Source organism: Triticum urartu, chromosome 3 (assembly GCF_003073215.2).
Source record: "Triticum urartu cultivar G1812 chromosome 3, Tu2.1, whole genome shotgun sequence".
NCBI lineage: Eukaryota > Viridiplantae > Streptophyta > Magnoliopsida > Poales > Poaceae > Triticum > Triticum urartu.
Window position 1 is genome coordinate 116,712,794 of NC_053024.1, and position 22,818 is coordinate 116,735,611.

A 22,818-nucleotide genomic window follows, 5' to 3' on the forward strand; every position below is an offset into this window, starting at 1 on the left:
AATGCAGTAGCCCCCGAGACACTGGTCGGGTGGCAACACCAGATCAGGGGATCGATGTGCCCCTTTAATATTTGTAAATAATAAGCCCGAAGCCTAGTAGCCCCCGAGCCTTAATGCGGGCACGGGTGGCCGAATTAAGGATCAATATCCATAGTAAAATCACAAATTATGTGTAATGACTCTATGTATCCAAGTACTTTACGTCATTAATGCTCGGATCCGCATTGTACAAAACTTTTTTGACCGACCATCGGCTTTCACCTCCTCGGCCAGTAGCCGAGGAGAGTTTGTCCTACTTTATACAGCCTTTATGAGGGCAAAGATTTACAACAAACAAGGCAATCTGGCCATACGGTTTTATAAACAAAGGTACGCAGAGAGATATGTTATATTACTGTTTAACAGAAGAAATGTCTTCCAAAGAAAATAGTCCCGCTATCGGTTCCTTTCTTTGGGTTGTCATGCTAAGCATGATCATTAAACCTCAGCTCTAATGTAAGAGCAAAATATCGAGGATTTAGTTTGGGAGGCCAGTTAATAGCCCCCGGTAGTGTTCGGCGACAGTCGAGGTCAAGCCGTAAACACTTCGGCCAATGTTATGAATGGCCGGTCATAGTCATCGGATCGCTGACCAGTTTACGCTTATTGTGACAGTCAGTTTTCGGCTTTCTCCACTAAGGTGCTTAACCATGTGAGCTGGAAGCACAATCGCAGTGGTTATCCCTTTGCACGCCTAGCCGAACAAAATGGAACGTAGGAAGCAAGTGCAGGAGCCGGGCAACCCAACTATTGACCGAAGACACAATTCGAAACCGATGCATATATAGCAATATCTGAGAATGTTTTTGCCGAATCCCTAAAGGTGTTCGGCGTTGCACTACGAGACTAATGCTGGAAAAGCACAAATAGTTTAAAAGTGCCAAAAAGCTTGGAAAACCAAGAAACGTCAGTAAAAACATGACGTCCGTACAAGATCAAGTGTTCGGTGCCAATCCGAAAATTGGTCTTAGAAAAAAGAAGTGCTTCTGTCGTCCTTTAACATGACACATCCTATCTCAAGACTTCGAGCGGGTCAGCCTACGGCTTCAACCTCCTATCCCGAGGGTGGAGTACTTCTCATTAGGCCAGTTTAGCAAACTAAACTCTAGCGGCTTTGAGAGAGAAATTAGGCTCCCCGGCTAGTGAACGCACACTCGCGTTGAAAAAAGGGAGTGATAAATAATAATAATAATAGAACTTTGCAACGACTAAGAAGAAGAAGAACACTTATTATAAAACGGCTCAAATAAACTTAAGAGCCCCCAAGTGACTTGGGTAGAAGAATGATTGCATGTACCGAAGTACTTATATCATATCTATGTTCAACCGAACTTTAAACGCGTCTTAACCGACTGTCGGCTTCTCCCTCTTCGGTTAAGGACCGAAAAGTGTTATGTACTCCATCGGTCGAGAATATCGACGGTGTTTCCAATAACCAGGCAATCAGGCCATAAGGCTGTAACAGACAAAGCGCGCTCAGGGAACTTATGCTATATTACTGCAAAGAGTAAGAAGCATCTTCGAAGAAAATAGTACCCCCACCGATACCTTTCTTCGGTGCTCATTGTTATTATGAGACTTGTGCAATAGATTTTTTGTACTCATGAGTTCCATTGTGTGCCGACCATCATTGAATAACTATAAGAGCGCTAGCTTTCGGCTTCACCCAGTCTGAGGTCCGGCTCGGGTGACCCGATCGTGACAATCGCAGAGGTGCTCCCTTTACTCCCTAGCCGAACAATCAGGAACGTAGGGGTAAACACAGGAGCGAGGCAACCCAGCTTGCAAATCGCTTAAGTCAATGTGGTGCATATTGTGGCGTAATACACGAACAAGGAACGAAGCCGTACAAGTATAATCATATGCAAGAGGAAAAGCTTCATAAATGAAGCCCCCAAGTGAATTGGGTCCTTGAATTTGTGTGTCACAAACAAAGTTTGGACAAGGAAATTTTTTACAAGCAACTTTTTTCCAAAAAAGTATAATGCTTGGTCGAACCGAACACAAGTTAGAAATTAAAGCTTTGAGCATGAAAGCGACTTAGCTGGTTAATGTGTTCGGTATTGATGACGCGGTACGAGCTTGATGCGGGGCAAGGTTCCATCCCCCAAGCTGGTCCTGAGGTGGCGGATCGGAGAGGTTGACACGCCGAAGTGGTGACATAGCACGGTCAATGCAGACCGGCAGATTGACGCCGAAGTCTCGGGATCATTTTCCTGTGCACAAAAAATAGTGCAAACCGGAGATAATAGTAATAATGATAATTAAAAAAAATGTGTTGCATAATAAATAATTTATGCAAAGTGAGGAATAGAAGAAATATGGCCTGGCACTGCAGTCAATGTCGATGCAGGGCGTCGGCGTGATGTAGTAAAGGCGTGGCAAAGCCTGAATTCACAGGTCGGTCCGAGCTTCGGATGCGGCGTTCGCCGGACTATTTACGGAAACTGATCGAACCACCACGTGACCGTCATTAATGCGGTCACCATTTGATAGACCTGTGTACATATCATGGACAAACCAGAGTAATAATTCCTTGGGAAAAATGTACCCAAACAAGCAAAAAATACTGGGATTAATAGCACCTGGTTTATTTGTTGTAGCAATCCGAAGGAAGGTGAATCCCAAAATTGGGACTCGCTCCGCACACCCATTGCCTGATGGACGATAAAACGACGGCATGGCAATGCTGGTAAAGGTTGACTCGCCGAGGCAAAGCCCTCGGCCCAGCTAACGTGACGGAGCTGGTCGGCTAGTGACGCCGAAGTGTCCGGAGTAGGTTGATGAAGAGATGGCGAAGCCCCCGGTCCAGCCGAGATGTCGAAGCCTCGAAGTCAGCCGATGAGTTGAAGCAGGTCGGCGTGACGACACCAGCTTGAAGAAGCAATAGTGCGGCCCTGTCGATGCAGGTCGTGACGTGGTTGATGCCGGCTTGATGAAGCGACCGTGCGGCGATGCCGGTATGCCCGCTCCGTGTAATCCGTGGGGCGGCGATGTTGATGATGATTTATCCTTCGCGATGCCGGACTCTTGTTCGGTTTGCCGAGATGATGATCCAAAGAAGTTGAGCTCGGTTAAAGTGACGATGTGTCTAGCGCAGGTCGGCAGCTGTGGAGTAATATTGCCGGACTGATTTGACACCAGCATGATGTTGAAGATCATGTTCAAAAGATCTTAAAGTTAGTGGGATGTGTTCGGGAATGAAACACAATACCCCATACAAAACTTCCTTCAAAAGGGATGTCCGAAATCCTGTTTATAAAAAAGACGAACTCGGGTCGGATTCGTTTTCGCGCAGAAAACAGATCCGAAGAGTGATGCACTAATCGGAAGGTTCCCGGAGTTTGGATAGTCGGATCGAGCTGAAATTTTGAGAGGTGGTAGATATAGGAATTCCGCAGCCGATCAACGGTTGGATCTTCCAAAGGACGTCCAAGCTAGAAGCTGAACACCACGCCCTAAACTCATCCAAATTCCCATCCAGATTTGACAGGGCTCCGGTATATCGTGGATTGCCAGAGATTCCTTCATCGGAACTTGACGAAATTTTCCAGGGTTGTTACAGACTTAATTCCGCACAATTCCACCAAAGTGATCGTCAAAGCGATATTCAAGGAGGTGGTGGCTGCAGATACGAGTTCGCTGTAAAAAAACAGCACGGTCGCTTGAGGGCAATGTTGATGTTTAGCCCCCAAGCTCCATAGATGATTCCTCCGTGATCTTGATAGAGATCGGAGTTGATGTTTGATGAAGACCCTCGTCCGAACATGGTGATCTGAACACGGGGCGCAATTCTTGATCGAACCAAGGTGACCAGTCGAACTGGTGACGAAGACGCCGAAGTCGCAGTTGATCTGCAGGCGAGCCATCGATCCTTTTGTCGATCACACAGCAGAGCCCTCAATGAAAGCACCAATGTCGGTGTCAAAACCGGCGGATCTTGGGCAGTGGGTCCCGAACTGTGCGCCTAGGCCGGATGGTAATAGGAGACAATGGACACAATGTTTTACCCAGGTTCGGGCCCTCTTGATGGAGGTAAAACCCTACGTCCTGCTCGATTAATATTGATGATATGGGTAGTACAAGAGTAGATCTACCACGAGATCAAGGAGGCTAAACCCTAGAAGCTAGCCTATGGTATGATTGTTGTATATATTGTATATCTATCGACTAGCCTGGCCTCAGTTTATATAATGCACCGGAGGCCTAGGATAACAAGAGTCCTAGCCGAATACGCCGGTGGGGAGAAGTCCTTGTCTTGATGGCCAAGTCTTGTGGAATCTTCCTTGTATGCGGTAGCCGTCCGAACTGGCCCATGAGTATACGGCCACGGGGGTCCTCGGCCCAATCTAATAGATCGGGAGACGACGTGGTGAGTACCCCCTAGTCCAGGACACCGTCACTCGGTCTTAGGACCAGACTTGGGCTTCTTCACTTGAGCAGCAACTTGCTTGCCGTTCTTCTTGAAGTTCCCTTTCTTTCCTTTGCCCTTTTCTTGAAACTAGTGGTCTTGTCAACCATCAACACTTGATGTTTTTCTTGATTTCTACCTTCGTCGATTTCAGCATTACGAAGAGCTTGGGAATCGTTTCCGTTATCCCTTGCATATCATAGTTCATCACGAAGTTCTACTAACTTGGTGATGGTGACTTGAGAATTTTGTCAATCACTATTTTATCTGGAAGATTAACTCCCACTTGATTCAAGTGATTGTAGTACCCAGACAATCTGAGCACATGCTCACTAGTTGAGCGATTCTCCTCCATCTTTTAGCTATAGAACTTGTTGGAGATTTCATATCTCTCAACTCGGGTATTTTCTTGAAATATTAACTTCAACTCCTGGAACATCTCATATGGTCCATGACGTTCAAAACGTCTTTGAAGTCCCGATTCTAAGCCGTTGAGCATGGTGCACTAAACTATCAAGTAGTCATCATATTGAGCTAGCCAAACGTTCATAACGTCTGCATCTGCTCCTGCAATAGGTCTGTCACCTAGCGGTGCATCAAGAATATAATTCTTCTGTGCAGCAATGAGGATAAACCTCATATTACGGATCCAATCTGTATCATTGCTACTAACATCTTTCAACACAATTTTCTCTAGGAACATATCAAAATAAACATATGAAAGCAACAACGCGAGCTATTCATCTACAACATAGATATGCTAATACTACTAGGACTTAGTTCATGATAAATTAAAGTTCAATTAATCATATTACTTAAGAACTCCCACTTAGATAGACATCCCTCTAATCCTCTAAGTGATGACGTGATCCAAATCAACTAAACCATGTCCGATCATCACGTGAGATGGAGTAGTTTCATTGGTGAACATCACTATGTTGATCATATCTACTATATGATTCACGCTCGACCTTTCGGTCTCCGTGTTCCGAGGCCATATCTGTATATGCTTGGCTCGTCAAGTATAACCTGAGTATTCCGCGTGTGCAACTGTTTTGCACCCGCTGTATTTGAACGTAGAGCCTATCACACCCGATCATCACGTGGTGTCTCAGTACGAAGAACTTTCGCAACGGTGCATACTCAGGGAGAACACTTCTTGATAATTAGTGAGAGATCATCTTAAAATGCTACCGTCAATCAAAGCAAGATAAGATGCATAAAAGATAAACATCACATGCAATCAATATAAGTGATATGATATGGCCATCATCATCTTGTGCTTGTGATCTCCATCTTCGAAGCACCGTCGTGATCACCATCGTCACCGGCGCGACACCTTGATCTCCATCGTAGCATCGTTGTCGTCTCGCCAATCTTATGCTTCCACGACTATCGCTACCGCTTAGTGATAAAGTAAAGCATTACAGCGCGATTGCATTGCATACAATAAAGCGACAACCATATGGCTCCTGCCAGTTGCCGATAACTCGGTTACAAAACATGATCATCTCATACAATAAAATTTAGCATCATGTCTTGACCATATCACATCACAACATGCCCTACAAAAACAAGTTAGACGTCCTCTACTTTGTTGTTGCAAGTTTTACGTGGCTGCTACGGGCTTAAGCAAGAACCAATCTTACCTATGCATCAAAACCACAACGATAGTTTGTCAAGTTGGTGTTGTTTTAACCTTCGCAAGGACCGGGCGTAGCCACACTCGGTTCAACTAAAGTTGGAGAAACTGTCACCCGCTAGCCACCTTTGTGCAAAGCACGTCGGGAGAACCGGTCTCGCGTAAGCGTACGCGTAATGTCGGTCCGGGCCGCTTCGTCCAACAATACCGCCGAACCAAAGTATGACATGCTGGTAAGCAGTATGACTTATATCGCCCACAACTCACTTGTGTTCTACTCGTGCATATAACATCAACACATAAAACCTAGGCTCTGATACCACTGTTGGGGAACGTAGTAATTTCAAAATTTCCTACGCACACGCAAGATCAAGGTGATGCATAGCAACGAGAGGGGAGAGTGTTGTCTACGTACCCTCGTAGACCGATAGCGGAAGCATTAGCACAACGCGGTTGATGTAGTCGTACGTCTTCACGGCCCGACCGATCAAGCACCGAAACTACGGCACCTCCGAGTTTTAGCACACGTTCAGCTCGATGACGATCCCCGGACTCCGATCCAGCAAAGTGTCGGGGAAGAGTTCCGTCAACATGACGGCGTGGTGACGATCTTGATGTTCTACCGTCACAGGGCTTCGCCTAAGCACCGCTACAAATATTATCGAGGATTATGGTGGAAGGGGGCACCGCACACGGCTAAAAAGATCAACAGATCAATTGTCGTGTCTACAAGGGGTGCCCTGATACGTCTCCAACGTATCTATAATTTTTGATTGCTCCATGCTATATTATCTACTGTTTTGGACTATATTGGGCTTTATTTTCCACTTTTATATTATTTTTGGGACTAACCTATTAACCGGAGGCCCAGCCCAGAATTGCTTTTTTTGCCTATTTCAGTGTTTCGGAGAAACAGAATATCAAACGGAGTCCAAACGGAATAAAATCTTCGGGAACGTGATTTTCTCACCGAACGTGATCCAGGAGACTTGGACCCTACTCCAAGGAGTCAAAGAGGAGGTCACGAGGGTGGGGGCGCGCCCCTGCCTCGTGGGCCCCTCGGTGCTCCACCGACGTACTCCTTCCTCCTATATATACCTACGTACCCCCAAACAATCAGAACAGGAGCCAAAAACCTAATTCCACCGCCGCAACTTTCTGTATCCACGAGATCCCATCTTGGGGCCTGTTCCGGAGCTCCGCCGGAAGAGGGCCGTCATCACGGAGGGCTTCTACATCATCATAGCCCCTCCGATGAAGTGTGAGTAGTTTACCTCAGACCTTCGAGTCCATAGTTAGTAGCTAGATGGCTTCTTCTCTCTTTTTGGATCTCAATACATCTTCCCCCTCTCTTGTGGAGATCTATTCGATGTAATCTTCTTTTTGCGGTGTGTTTGTTGAGACCGATGAATTGTGGGTTTATGATCAAGTCTATCTATGAATAATATTTGAATCTTCTCTGAATTCTTTTATGTATGATTGGTTATCTTTGCAAGTCTCTTCGAATTATCCGTTTGGTTTGGCCAACTAGATTGGTAGTTCTTGCCATGGGAGAAGTGCTTAGCTTTGGGTTCGATCTTGCGGTGTCCTTACCCAGTGACAGAAGGGGCAGCAAGGCACGTATTGTGTCGTTGCCATCGAGGATAACAAGATGGGTTTATTTCATATTGCATGAATTTATCTCTCTACATCATGCCATCTTGCTTAAGGCGTTACTCTGTTTTTAACTTAATACTCTAGATGCATGCTGGATAGCGGTCGATGAGTGGAGTAATAGTAGTAGATGCAGAATCGTTTCGGTCTACTTGTCACGGACGTGATGCCTATATACATGATCATGCCTAGATATTCTCATAACTATGCTCAATTCTGTTCAATTGCTCAACAGTAATTTGTTCACCCACCGTAGAATACTTATGCTCTTGAGAGAAGCCACTAGTGAAACCTATGGCCCCCGGGTCTATTCTCATCATATCAATCTCCATTACTTTAATCTTGCTTTGCTTTTTTACTTTGCCTTTACTTTTTACTTTGCATCTTTATACCAAAAATACCAAAAATATTATATCTATCAGATCTCACTCTCGTAAGTGACCGTGAAGGGATTGACAACCCCTAATCGCGTTGGTTGCAAGTAGCTATCGTTTTGTGCAGGTACGAGGGACTTGAGCGTGGCCTCCTACTGGATTGATACCTTGGTTCTCAAAAACTGAGGGAAATACTTACGCTACTTTGCTGCATCATCCCTTCCTCTTCGGGGAAAACCAACGCAAGCTCAAGACATAGCAAGAAGGATTTCTGGCACCGTTGCCGGGGAGTCTACGCAAAAAGTCAACATACCAAGTACCCATCACAATCCCTATCTCTCGCATTACATTATTTGCCATTTGCCTCTCGTTTTCCTCTCCCCCACTTCACCCTTGTCGTTTTATTCGCCCTCTCTCTCTATCCTCCCTCTCTATTTGCCTCTTTTACCCATTTGCTCTTGTCTGCTCGTGTGCTAGTTTGCTTGCTTGTCGTTATGTCTGAAATTGGGGAAGTTATCGCCAATATGGGCGATAACAATATCATGGAAAATTCTGATGCTCCTGCTAAAGAACCTACCATCTTTCATACAAAAAAAATTCCGTGTTGGTAGTGGTAATATTATTGGAAAAGGAGTTATTTAAGATTGCTTTACTTGTGCCGGTGCTTTACCTTCTATGGGTAGTTCTATCCTTCACAGAACTAGTAGTCTTGCGGACGCTATTGCCATGCTTGTAGTTGAACTTGAAAGACAATTCATGCACATGCATCCTTCTATACAAAGGATTTTTCTGGAATTTTCTAATATTGAGCATTCTTCTGTTAAGCGTGCTGCTACTATATTTTTGGCTCACGAGTTTAGATTCATAATAAAAGAAGCCAAAGAAATCTTAGCATTTTATCGGGTGGACGCTTCCCGTCCTCCCATAGAGGCTATCCTCTTTGATCAAGAAGAAATAATGCGTTTTCAATCTCTAGAATATGTTACTTTCAATGAAAATCTTAGAAAAAGGGTTCCTACCAATGTTTTAGTTGATAGAACTTCTGAACTTAATGATGATTTGGCTATTCGAAATAATGAACTAGGATATTCTCTTGAATATAGGCTTACAAAGTTCTGTCAAAAGAATGCTTCTAATGATGAATTGGTTGTGCATTATGAAGGACCAAAGGAGGAACCTATACCTCCCAAGGTTGATCTTGGGGACTTTTGTCCCGTTAAATTTAGTCCTTTTGATTACTTTTGCTTGCCTCAAAGAAAACTTGCCGCCGAACTTAGAGAATATGAAATGAGTTTTAATAATCTATCTTACTATTATGGCAATACCTAGATCTATCCTCGCTTTTATGCCTAGCTAGGGGCGTTAAACGATAGCGCTTGTTGGGAGGCAACCCAATTTTATTTTTATTCCTTGCTTTTTGCTCCTGCTTACTAATAAATAAATTATTTAGCCTCTGTTTTGGTTGTGTCGTTTATTTAGTGTTTGTGCCAAGTAGAACCGTTGGTAAGACTTGGGGAAAGTCTTGTTGAACTTGCTGTAAAAAACAGAAACTTTAGCGCTCACGAGAACTGCTGTCATTTTTATTTGAAGAGTGCTATTTAGTTAATTCTTTTTGAATGATTAATAGATAAATTCCTCACATCCAGCAATTTATTTTAGATTTTTTGGGGTACCAGATCTTGCGCTAGCTACAGATTACTACAGACTGTTCTGTTTTTGACAGATTCTGTTTTTTGTGTGTTGTTTGCTTATTTTGATGAATCTATGGCTAGTAAAATAGTTTATAATCCATAGAGAAGTTGGAATACAGTAGGTTTAACACCAATATAAATAAATAATGAGTTCATTACAGTACCTTGAAGTGGTCTTTTGTTTTCTTTCGCTAACGGAGCTCACGAGTTTTCTATTTTGAGTTTTGTGTTGTGAATTTTTCAAGTTTTGGGTGAATTCTTTTGATGGATCATGGAACAAGGAGTGGAAAGAGCCTAAGCTTGGGGATTCCCATGTCACCCCCAAGATAATCCAAGGACACCAAAAAGTCAAAGCTTGGGGATGCCCCGGAAGGCATCCCCTCTTTCGGCCACTTCCATCGGTAATTTACTTGGAGCTATATTTTTATTCACCAACATGATATGTGTTTTGCTTGGAGCGTCTTGTATTATTTGTGTCTTTGTGTCTTAGTATACCACAATCATCCTTGCTGTACACACCTTTTGAGAGAGCCCTACTTGAATTAAAATTTGATAGAATACTCTATGTGCTTCACTTATATCTTTTGAGCTAGATAATTTTGCTCTATGTGCTTCACTTATATCTTTTGAGCCAGATAATTTTGCTCTGTGTGCTTCACTTATATCTTTTGAGCTAGATAATTTTGCTCTGTGTGCTTCACTTATATCTTTTGAGCTAGATAATTTTGCTCTATGTGCTTCACTTAGATCTTTTAGAGCACGGTGGTGGATTTGTTTTAAAGAAACTATTGATCTCTCATGCTTCACTTAAATTATTTTGAGAGTCTCTTAATAGCATGGTAATTTGCTTAATAATAATATGCTTGGTATTCAAGATTTGTGAAACTTTCTTTTGAGTGTGTTGAATACTAAGAAAAGATTGAAGCATGATAATTGTTTTGAGATATGGAGGTGATAATATTAAAGTCATGCTAGTTGAGTAGTTGTGAATTTAAAGAATACTTGTGTTAAAGTTTGTGATTCCCGTAGCATGCACGTATGGTGAACCGTTATGTAACGAAGTCGGAGCATGATTTGTTTATTGATTGTCTTCCTTATGAGTGGCGGTCGGAGACGAGCGATGGTCTTTTCCTACCAATCTATCCCCCTAGGAGCATGCGCGTAATACTTTGATTTGATAACTTCTAGATTTTTGCAATAGGTATATGAGTTCTTTATGACTAATGTTGAGTCCATGGATTATACGCACTCTCACCCTTCCACCTTTGCTAGCCTCTCTAATACCGCGCACCTTTCGCCGGTATCATACACCTACCATATACCTTCCTCAAAACAACCACCATACCTACCTATTATGGCATTTCCATAGCCATTCCGAGATATATTGCCATGCAACTTTCCACCATCTAGTTCATCATGACACATTCATCATTGTCATATTGCTTAGCATGATCATGTAGTTGACATAGTATTTGTGGCAAAGCCACCGTTCATAATTTCTTCATACTTGTCACTCTTGATTCATTGCATATCCCGGTACACCACCGGAGGCATCCATATAGAGTCATACTTTGTTTTAGAATCGACTTGTAATCATTGAGTTGTAAATAAATAAAAGTGTGATGATCATCATTCAATAGAGCATTGTCCCAATAAAAAAAGAGAAAGGCCAAAGAAAAAAAGGCCCAAAAAAGGGGCAATGCTACTATCCTTTTTTCCACACTTGTGCTTCAAAGTAGCACCATGATATAGCAAGTTTCATATATTGTGCTTCAAAGTAGCACCATGTTCTTCATATAGAGCTCATATGTTGTCACTTTCATATACTAGTGGGAATTTTACATTATAGAACTTGGATTGTATATTCCAATGATGGGCTTCCTCAAATTGCCCTAGGTCTTCGTGAGCAAGCAAGTTGGATGCACACCCACTAGTTTCTTTTGTTGAGCTTGCATACATTTATAGCTCTAGTGCATCCGTTGCATGGCAATCCCTACTCACTCACATTGATATCTATTGATGGGCATCTCCATAGCCCGTTGATACGCCTAGTTGATGTGAGACTATCTTCCCCTCCTTTTTGTCTTCTCCACAACCACCATTATATTCCACCTATAGTGCTATATCCATGGCTCACGCTCATGTATTGCATGAAGATTGAAAAAGTTTTGAAAAAGTTAGAGTATGAAACAATTGCTTGGCTTGTCATCGGGGTTGTGCATGATTTAAATACTTTGTGTGCTGAAGATGGAGCATAGCCAGACTATATGATTTTGTAGGGATAACTCTCTTTGGCCATGTTATTTTGAGAAGACATAATTGCTTTGTTAGTATGCTTGAAGTATTATTATTTTTATGTCAATATAAACTTTCGTCTTGAATCTTTCTAATCTGAATATTCATACCACAATTAAGAAGATTTGCATTGAAATTATGCCAAGTAGCACTACGCATCAAAAATTCTCTTTTTATCATTTACCTACTCGAGGACGAGCAGGAATTAAGCTTGGGGATGCCTGATATGTCTCCAACGTATCTATAATTTTTGATTGCTCCATGCTATATTATCTACTGTTTGGACTATATTGGGCTTTATTTTCCACTTTTATATTATTTTTGGGACTAACCTATTAACCGGAGGCCCAGCCCAGAATTGCTGTTTTTTTGCCTATTTCAGTGTTTCGAAGAAACAGAATATCAAACGGAGTCCAAACGGAATAAAATCTTCGGGAACGTGATTTTCTCACTGAACGTGATCCAGGAGACTTGGACCCTGCTCCAAGGAACAAAAGAGGCGGTCACGAGGGTGGGGGGTGCCCCCCTAGGGCGCGCCCCCTGCCTCATGGGCCCCTCATTGCTCCTCCGGCATACTTCTACCTCCTATATATACACACGTACCCCCAAACGATCAGAACAGGAGCCAAAAACCTAATTCCACCGCCGCAACTTTCTGTATCCACGAGATCCCATCTTGGGGCCTGTTTCGGAGCTCCGCCGAAAGAGGGCCGTCATCATGGAGGGCTTCTACATCATCATAGCCTCTCCGATGAAGTGTGAGTAGTTTACCTCAGACCTTCGGGTCCATAGTTAGTAGCTAGATGGCTTCTTCTCTCTCTTTGAATCTCAATACAAAGTTCTCCCCCTCTCTTGTGGAGATCTATTCGATGTAATCTTGTTTTTGCGGTGTGTTTGTTGAGACCGATGAATTGTGGGTTTATGATCAAGTCTATCTATGAATAATATTTGAATCTTCTCTGAATTCTTTTATGTATGATTGGTTATCTTTGCAAGTCTCTTCGAATTATCCGTTTGGTTTGGCCAACTAGATTGGTAGCTCTTGCCATGGGAGAAGTGCTTAGCTTTGGGTTCGATCTTGCGGTGTCCTTACCCAGTGACAGAAGGGGCAGCAAGGCACGTCTTGCATCGTTGCCATCGAGGATAACAAGATGGGGTTTATTTCATATTGCATGAATTTATCTCTCTACATCATGTCATCTTGCTTAAGGCGTTACTCTGTTTTTAACTTAATACTCTAGATGCATGCTGGATAGCGGTCGATGAGTGGAGTAATAGTAGTAGATGCAGAATCGTTTCGATCTACTTGTCACGGACGTGATGCCTATATACATGATCATGCCTAGATATTCTCATAACTATGCTCAATTCTGTCAATTTCTCAACAGTAATTTGTTCACCCACCATAGAATACTTATGCTCTTGAGAGAAGCCACTAGTGAAACCTATGGCCCCCGGGTCTATTCTCATGATATCAATCTCCATCACTTTAATCTTGCTTTGCTTTTACTTTTCACTTTGCATCTTTATACCAAAAATACCAAAAATATTATATCTATCAGATCTCACTCTCGTAAGTGGCCGTGAAGGGATTGACAACCCCTACTCGTGTTGGTTGCGAGTAGCTATCGCTTTGTGCAGGTACGAGGGACTTGAGCGTGGCCTCCTACTGGATTGATACCTTGGTTCTCAAAAACTGAGGGAAATACTTACGCTACTCTGCTGCATCATCCCTTCCTCTTCGGGGAAAACCAACACAAGCTCAAGACATAGCAGCTCCCCGGCAAGAGCGCCAGAAATTTGTCTTGATAACCCACAAGTATAGGGGATCGCAACAGCTTTCGAGGGTAGAGTATTCGACCCAAATTTATTGATTCCACACAAGGGGAGCCAAAGAATATTCTCAAGTATTAGCAGCTGAGTTGTCAATTCAACCACACTTGGAAACTTAGTATCTGCAGCAAAGTGTTTAGTAGCACAGTAATATGATAGTGGTGGTAGCAGCAACAAAAGTAAAGACAACAAAAGTAATGTTTTTGGTATTTTGTAGTGATTGTAACAGTACAGTGGGAAAGTAAACAAGCGTAAACCAGTATATGGAAAACTCGTAGGCACCAGATCAGTGATGGATAATTATGCCGGATGCGGTTCATCATGTAACAGTCATAACATAGGGTGACACAGAACTAGCTCCAATTTATCAATGTAATGTAGGCATGTATTTTGTATATAGTCATGCGTGCTTATGGAAAAGAACTTGCATGACATCTTTTGTCCTACCCTCCCGTGGCAGCGGGGTCCTATTGGAAACTAAGGGATATTAAGGCCTCCTTTTAATAGTGAACCAGAACAAAGCATTAGCACATAGTGAATACATGAACTCCTCAAACTATGTTCATCACCGGGAGTGGTCCCGATTATTGTCACTTCGGGGTTGCCGGATCATAACACATAGTAGGTGACTATAGACTTGCAAGATAGGATCAAGAACTCACATATATTCATGAAAACATAATAGGTTCAGATCTGAAATCATGGCACTCGGGCCCTAGTGACAAGCATTAAGCATAGCAAAGTCATAGCAACAGGGATCAAACCCTAACAAAACAAACTCGATTACATGATAAATCTCATCCAACCCATCACCGTCCAGCAAGCCTACGATGGAATTACTCACGCACGGCGGTGAGCATCATGAAATTGGTGATGGAGGATGGTTGATGATGACGACGGCGACGAATCCCCCTCTCCGGAGCCCCGAACAGACTCCAGATCAGCCCTCCCGAGAGGTTTTAGGGCTTAGCGGCGGCTCCATATCGTAAAACGCGATGATTTCTTCTCTCTGATTTTTTCTCTCCGAAAGCAAATATATAGAGTTGGAGTTGGCGTCGGAGGGCATCCAGGGGGCCCACGAGGTAGGGGGCGCGCCCTAGAGGGGGGCGCCCCCCACCCTCGTGGACAGGGTGTGGGCCCCCTGGTCTTCATCTTGGCGAGGATTGTTTTCTAAGATGTTCCATGGAGTTTCAGGTCATTCCGAGAATATTTGTTTTCTGCACATAAAACAACACCATGGCAATTCTGCTGAAAACAGCATCAGTCCGGGTTAGTTCCATTCAAATCATACAAGTTAGAGTCCAAAACAAGGGCAAAAGTGTTTGGAAAAGTAGATACGACGGAGACGTATCACAGATGGGGATGTGTTTCAAACTTAGGCGAGTACTGGACTGCAGCTAAGCCCCCGAGTGTGAGGGTTGCTCATCACTCGGTAGGATTTTCTAAACTTAGGCGAGTACTGGACTACAGCTAAGCCCCCGAGTGAGAGGCTTGCTCACCACCTGATAGGATTTTTTAAACTTAGGCGAGTACTGGACTGCAGCTAAGCCCTCGAGTGAGAGGCTTGCTCACCACTTGACATGATTTTTAAAAACTTAGGTGAGTACTGGACTGCATCTAAGCCTCTGAGTGAGAGTATTTCTCACCACTCAGTAGGATTTTTCAAACTTAGGTGACTACTGGACTATAGCTAAGCCCCCGAGTGTGAGGGTTTCTCATCACTCGGTAGGATTTTCTAAACTTAGGCGAGTACTGGATTGCAGCTAAGCCCCCGAGTGAGAGGCTTGCTCACCACTCGGTAGGATTTTTTAAACTTAGGCGAGTACTGGACTACAGCTAAGCCCCCGAGTGAGAGGCTTGCTCACCACTCGACAGGATTTTTTTAAACTTAGGCGAGTACTGAACTACAGCTAAGCCCTTGAGTGAGATACTTGCTCATCATTCAGTAGGATTTTTTAAACTTAGGCGAGTACTGGACTGCAGCTAAGCCCCCGAGTGAGAGACTTGCTCATCACTCGGTAGGATTTTTCAAACTTAGGTGAAACGGATTCGCAGCTAAGCCTCCGAGTGAGAGGCTTGCTCACCACTCGGTGGGATTTTTCAAACTTAGGCGAGTACTGGACTGCAGCTAAGCCCCACTAGAGGATTTAGAACATGTAAAAAAGGAACAAGAATCATTTAAGAGACTGTAAAACTATGTCTTTGATAATCAAACTAAAGCGTATTTCTTATTACATCTCAACAGTCTGAATGCTTAAGTGTAAAAGGGGCGGAGCAGCTCCGCATTCCAAGCGCGTGGCTCGTCTTTCTTGTGCTCGACGTTGTATAAGTGGTATGCTCCGTTGTGGAGCACTCTGGTGATAATGAAGGGGCCTTCCCAAGTAGGAGCGAGCTTGTGTGGTTTCTGCTGATCCACTCGAAGAACCAAGTCTCCTTCTTGAAATGCTCGACCCCTCACATTTCTGGCGTGGAATCGACGCAGGTCTTGCTGATAAGTGGTCGACCGGATCAGGGCCATCTCTCTTTCCTCTTCTAGGAGATCAACTGCATCTTGTTGAGCCTGTTCTGCTTCATCTTTTGAGAAAAGCTCGACTCTGGGTGCGTTGTGAAGCAAGTCACTCAGAATAACAGCTTCAGCTCCATAAACCAGGAAGAATGGAGTTCGGCCAGTCGACCGATTAGGAGTTGTCCTCAAGCCCCAAAGCACGGATGGAAGTTCATCGACCCAGGCGCCTCCCGCGTGCTTGAGATCACGCATCAGTCGGGGTTTCAGTCCTTTGAGAATCAATCTGTTTGCTCTTTCAGCTTGTCCATTCGACTGGGGATGGGCGACTGAAGCGTAGTCGGCCCGAGTGCCTTGGGAAGCGTAGAAGGCTCTGAACTCATCAGAATCGAAGTTCGACCCATTGTCAGTGATGATGCTGTGCGGAACACCATATCTGAATGTTAACTCTCTGATGAAACTGACCGCAGTACTGGCTTCAAGACTTTTGATGGGTTTGGCTTCAATCCATTTGGTGAACTTGTCGACTGCCACGAGTACATGAGTGAAGCCGCTCCTACCCGTTCTCAGAGGTCCCACCATGTCCAAACCCCAAACAGTGAAGGGCCAGATGAGTGGAATGGTCTTCAGAGCTGACGCGGGCTTGTGAGACATGTTGGAGTAAAACTGGCAACCTTCACATTTCTCGACTATTTCTTGTGCCATCTCATTTGCCTGTGGCCAATAAAATCCTGCTCAGTATGCTTTGGTCACAATGGTCCGAGAAGACGCGTGGTGACCACAGGTCCCCGAGTGGATGTCGTTGAGGATCACTCGACCTTCCTATGGTGTTATGCATTTCTGGCTGACTCCAGTTACACTTTCTCTGAACAGTTGCCCTCTTATCATGGTAAAAGCTTTGGATCGGCGGACGATCTATCGGGCTTCTTCTTCGTCCTATGGGATTTCCTTCATAAGGATGTACATGATGTATGGCACTGTCCAGTCGGGAGTGATGACCAAAACCTCCATGATCAAGTCGACCACGGCCGGGACTTCCACTTCAGTCGGATCAGCGGCGCTCTTTGGTTGCGGGGGCTCTTTAGTGAAAGGATCTTCCTGGACTAAAGGTGTATGAATATGTTCCAAAAACACATTGCTGGGAATGGCTTCCCTCTTGGAACCTATCTTCACCAAATCATCCGCTGCTTGATTTTTCAGTCGGGGTATGTGATGGAGTTCTAAACCCTCAAACTTCTTCTCTAACTTTCTCACTGCATTGCAGTAGCCATTCATAGTCGGGCTTCTGACGTCCCACTCCTTCATCACTTGATTCACCACCAAATCTGAGTCGCTGTAGACCATGAGGCGACGGACACCGAATGAAATGGCCATACGCAACCCATACAAAAGTGCATCATATTCAGCTTCGTTGTTGGAGGAATCAAAATGAATTTGGAGAACATAGCGGAGCTTGTCACCTCGGGGGGATACCAATACTACCCCAACGCCAGAACCATTCAGCATCTTAGATCCATCAAAAAACATGGTCCAATGGTCCGAGTGAATCTGAGTCAGCAGTTGCTGTTCGATCCACTCGGCGAGGAAATCCGCTATTGCCTAGGACTTGATAGCTTTCTTTGCCTCAAACTTGATATCCAAGGGAAGGAGTTCAATCGCCCATTTTTCCACTCAACTAGTTGCATCTCTGTTGTTCAGAATTTCTGACAATGGTGCGTCGCTGACGACTGTAATGGAGTGATCAGAGAAATGTGCAACCTTCTTCGTGGTCATGTAAATCCCATAAACAAGCTTCTGGTAATGTGGATATCTTTGCTTGGATGGAGTTAAAACTTCAGAAACATAATATACTGGGTGTTGAACTTTATAGGTTTTTCCTTCTTCTTCCCGCTAGACCGTGAGTACTGTACTGACAACTTGTCCAGTGGCTGCAATGTAAAGCAGTAAAGGCTCTTTGCTGATTGGGGCAGCGAGCACCGGTTGGGTGGAAAGCAGGGTGTAGGATCGAAAGTATGTCTAGAGGGGGTGATTAGACTACTTGACCAAATAAAAATCTAGCCTTTTCCCAATTTTAGTTCTTGGCAGATTTTAGCTATCTTAGCACAAGTCAAGCAATCTCCACACAATTCAAGCAAGCATGCAAAATAGTATATGAGCAGCGGAAAGTAAAGCATGCAACTTGCAAGAATGTAAAGGGAAGGGTTTGGAGGATTCAAACGCAATTGGAGACACAGATGTTTTGTCGTGGTTCCGATAGGTGGTGCTATCATACATCCACGTTGATGGAGACTTCAACCCACGGAGGGTAACGGTTGCGTGAGTCCACGGTGGGCTCCACCCACGAAGGGTCCACGAAGAAGCAACCTTGTCTATTCCATCACGGTCGTCGCCCACGAAGGACTTGCCTCACTAGCGGTAGATCTTCACGAAGTAGGCGATCTCCTTGCCCTTACAAACTCCTTGGTTCAACTCCACAATCTTGTCGGAGGCTCCCAAGTGACACCTAGCCAATCTAGGAGACACCACTCTCCAAGAGGTAACAAATGGTGTGTTGATGATGAACTCCTTGCTCTTGTGCTTCAAATGATAGTGTCCCCAACACTCAACTCTCTCTCACAGGATTTGGATTTGGTGGAAAGAAGATTTGAGTGGAAAGCAACTTGGGGAAGGCTAGAGATTAAGATTCATATGGTTGGAATGGAATATCTTGACCTCAACACAAGTGTAGGTGGTTCTCTCTCAGAAAATGTGTATTGGAAGTGTAGGTATGTTCTGATGGCTCTCTCCACGAATGAAGAGTGGGTGGAGGGGTATATATAGCCTCCACACAAAATCTAACCGTTACACACAATTTGCCAAACTCGGTGGGACCGAATGGTTAAACTCGGTCGGACCGATTCAGCAAACCTACTGACCCTTAGGATTTTCGGTGGGACTGAGATGCAACTCGGTAGGACCGATATGGTTAGGGTTAGGGCATAACGTAATCTCGGTGTGACCGATTACACAAACTCGGTGGGACCGATTTTGGTAATAAGCTAACCAGAGAGTTGGTCAGGTAAACTCGGTGGGACCGATTCGCTCTTCTCGGTGAGACCAAAATGTTACAAAAGGGAAACAGAGAGTTTACATTGCAATCTCGGTGGGACCGATCGCTCATCTCGGTAGGACCAAAACATTACGAAGGGAAACAGAGAGATTACAATCCCATCTCGGTGAGACCGAGATCCCTATCGGTGAGACCGATTTGCCTAGGGTTTGTGGCAGTGGCTATGACATTTGAAACTCGGTGGCGCCGGATAGAAAGAATCGGTGGGGCCGAGTTTGACCTTTGGTTTAGGTCATATGTGGATGTGGGAAGGTAGTTGAGGGTTTTGGAGCATATCACTAAGCATTTTGAGCAAGCAAGCCATTAAGCAACACCTTATACCTCCTTGATAGTATTGGCTTTTCCTATAGACTCAATGTGATCTTGGATCACTAAAATATAAAATGTAGAGTCTTGATCTTGAAGCTTGAGCCAAACTTTTTGTCCTTAGAATTTTGAGGGATCCACTTTCCTCATCCATGCCATGCCATTCATTGAGCTTTTCCTGAAATATTAATCTTGGAATAATGTTAGCTCAATGAGCTATATGTTGTTAGGAATTACCAAAACCACCCAGGGATAGTTGCACTTTCAATCTCCCCCTTTTTGGTAATTGATGACAACATATAGATCAACGCTTCGACAAATGATAATAAGAGTGAAAGATATTGTCGCTTTGAGAAGTATGTGAAAAGCAAGAGCTCCCCCTAAATTTGTGCATATCTTAAGATTTGCTTTGGACTGCAAATGCACAATGAGTTGGGATCATGGGTTACTCTTCCATGTCACATACATCTTGGTGGAGCGCTCAAAATGATAAGAATTAAATACATGCACTCATCACCAAGCAAAGTGAATGATCATATAAGGATAAGTAAGATAATATCATCTAACAAGCATAAGTGTAGCTTATGATCAACCACATGATCATCAATGTCTCACAACTAATAGCATAGTATCTCAAGCAATCAAAAGACAAACAAAGTGCAACCACCAAAGCAAGAGAGAATAAAAACAACGCTCTCTCTCGAAGCCTATGATCTATACATTTTTCTCCCCCTTTGGCAACAAGTTACCAAAAATTTCATAGAAAATGCATAGCACTAGAACGTCTCTCAAGCTTGGTCTTCAGGTGGTGGTGTCCGGAGAACGCCAAGGACGAAGGCTTCAGTTGATGTGGATGGATCTGATGGAGTTGGTGCTGGAGCTGGTTGCGCTGAAGCTGTAGCTGGTGCAGATGAAGTGGCTCTAGTGTCTGGAACAGGCACTGCAGCAGACCTCTGAGCTCTAGGCACTCTGGCAAATGCATCAGTGGTTGTCTTGCCCTTCCTCTCCTGCATATCATCTTGAAGTTGCTCCACAACAGACTGAATCTCAGTTACCTTCACATCCAAGTCATAGAATTTTTGCTCCACGATTCTTTCCAAGCTCTCCTGGTTTTGAGTCAGGGTGGCCAGTCCCTTCTCAATCCTCATAGTGGATGCAATCAGGTAGCCAAGCTGATCTTGCTTGCTTTTCAAAAAGTACTCAGATGCCTCCTCTTGAGTTGGCATCTTGGCAGCCTTCTCTTTCTTTGCTTTCTCCTTCTTCTCTTGAGCTTGTATTGATGATGGTTCATTCTCATTCATCACAACTTGATTGTCCTCGAAGTCTAGGTAGATAGGCAAGTGTTCCTTATCCAACAGGTATGTGCCTGTCCCCATCTTTGAGTTTATCAACTTCTGGATTTGTGGGGCATATCCACAACTTCTTTTCTGGTGAGCTGCAGTCCTCTTGATAGTCTCAACTATAAGGCTCATGACCTTGAACTTATGTGGCACATCAAATATATGTAGCAAGTTAATTGCATGGCCTCTGATCATTCTGTGATCACCAGACTTGGGCAAGAGAGTGTGCCTAAGGATCCAATTGATTGTAGGCAGCCCTGACAGCAAGTGTTTTACTGACCCAAACTGGTGAGTCTCAAGATCATCTTCAGGAATCTCCTTGTACATGTTTGCCATAGAGTTGTGATCCATCTTCTTCTTGGCATAGAAATCCAAGTCATCTTCTTCTTCCTTAGGAGCATTGATCAGATTTGCCCATTCCTCAATAGTTGAGTGGTACCTTGTACCTTCAGACATCCATACTATCCTGCCATCTGGATAGAAGTGTGTTGTGGAGTAGAATTGCATTATGAGCTCCTCATTCCACTTTGTGAGCTTCTGCCCAACAAAGTCTGCAACTCCACAAGCACTGAAGCTGTCAAACACACCAGGATAGTGTTCCTCATTTTCCTTGATATACTTCCAGTCAACCCACCTCATTTCACACACTATAGGCTTCTTGTCCAACAACACTGTCTCATAGAAGCCCTGCTGTTCCTTTGTGTGGAACCTATAATCAACAGCTGTCCTTCTCCTAGTAGCATATGGATCTGTCTCTCTCCATAGCCTCAACCCTGAGTCTCTCCTGATCTTCATGTTCTCAGCCACAGGATGAGCATCATTGTGGTCTGGAATCTTGGGTTTGAGCTTTCTCAGGACTTGTCCTTCATCATCTTCATCAGCAGCAACTTCAGGCACTGGGGCCTTATTCTTCTCAGCAGCTGGTATACTCCTGGTATTCCTCTTAGGTGCACTCTTGGGCTTGGAGGCTGCTTTGGGTGCTTCTTTGGTCTTTGATGAAGCAGCCCCTATCCTGATAGCATCACCCATAAGCTTCTGGGCCTTAGGTGCTGGTGCAGGAACCTCTTCTTCCTCTTCCTCTTCAGAATCTCTCATGATTGAGGATCTCCCAAGCACTCTAGCAGTGGTCTTTTTGATCCTCTCCTTCCTCTTCTTCCCTTCTACAGCAGCCTCTTTGGGTTCAAATCCCAAAGGGACTTGAGTAGATGCTCTGGCCTTAGACATTGGAATTCTCTTTGCAGGAACCTTTTGCTTCATTCCTGGCTTGGTGGCAGCAGTAGTGCTACATTCCTTCTTAACCACTTTCTTCTTGGAAGTGGCTTCATCCTCAACTGCCACATAGTCTTCATCCTCAGACTCTGAAGTTTTCTTCTTCCTTGTTCTGGTGGCAGCTTTGGGCAAGTTGCTGGGAGTGCTCCTGCTACCATCATCTGAACTGCTAGAGGGACTAGTGCCCTCACTCAGGTGAACCTGCTCCTCTGACCTGTTCTGGCTGTCACTCTAATCAGACATATTGCAAGCACTGACAGCAGACCCTGTGAATAGATATAAACAAGATAGAGTGGATGAGCATCACAAAATGCAGAGGTTTTTGCAAAAGAATGAGTCAAAAACTTAGTTTT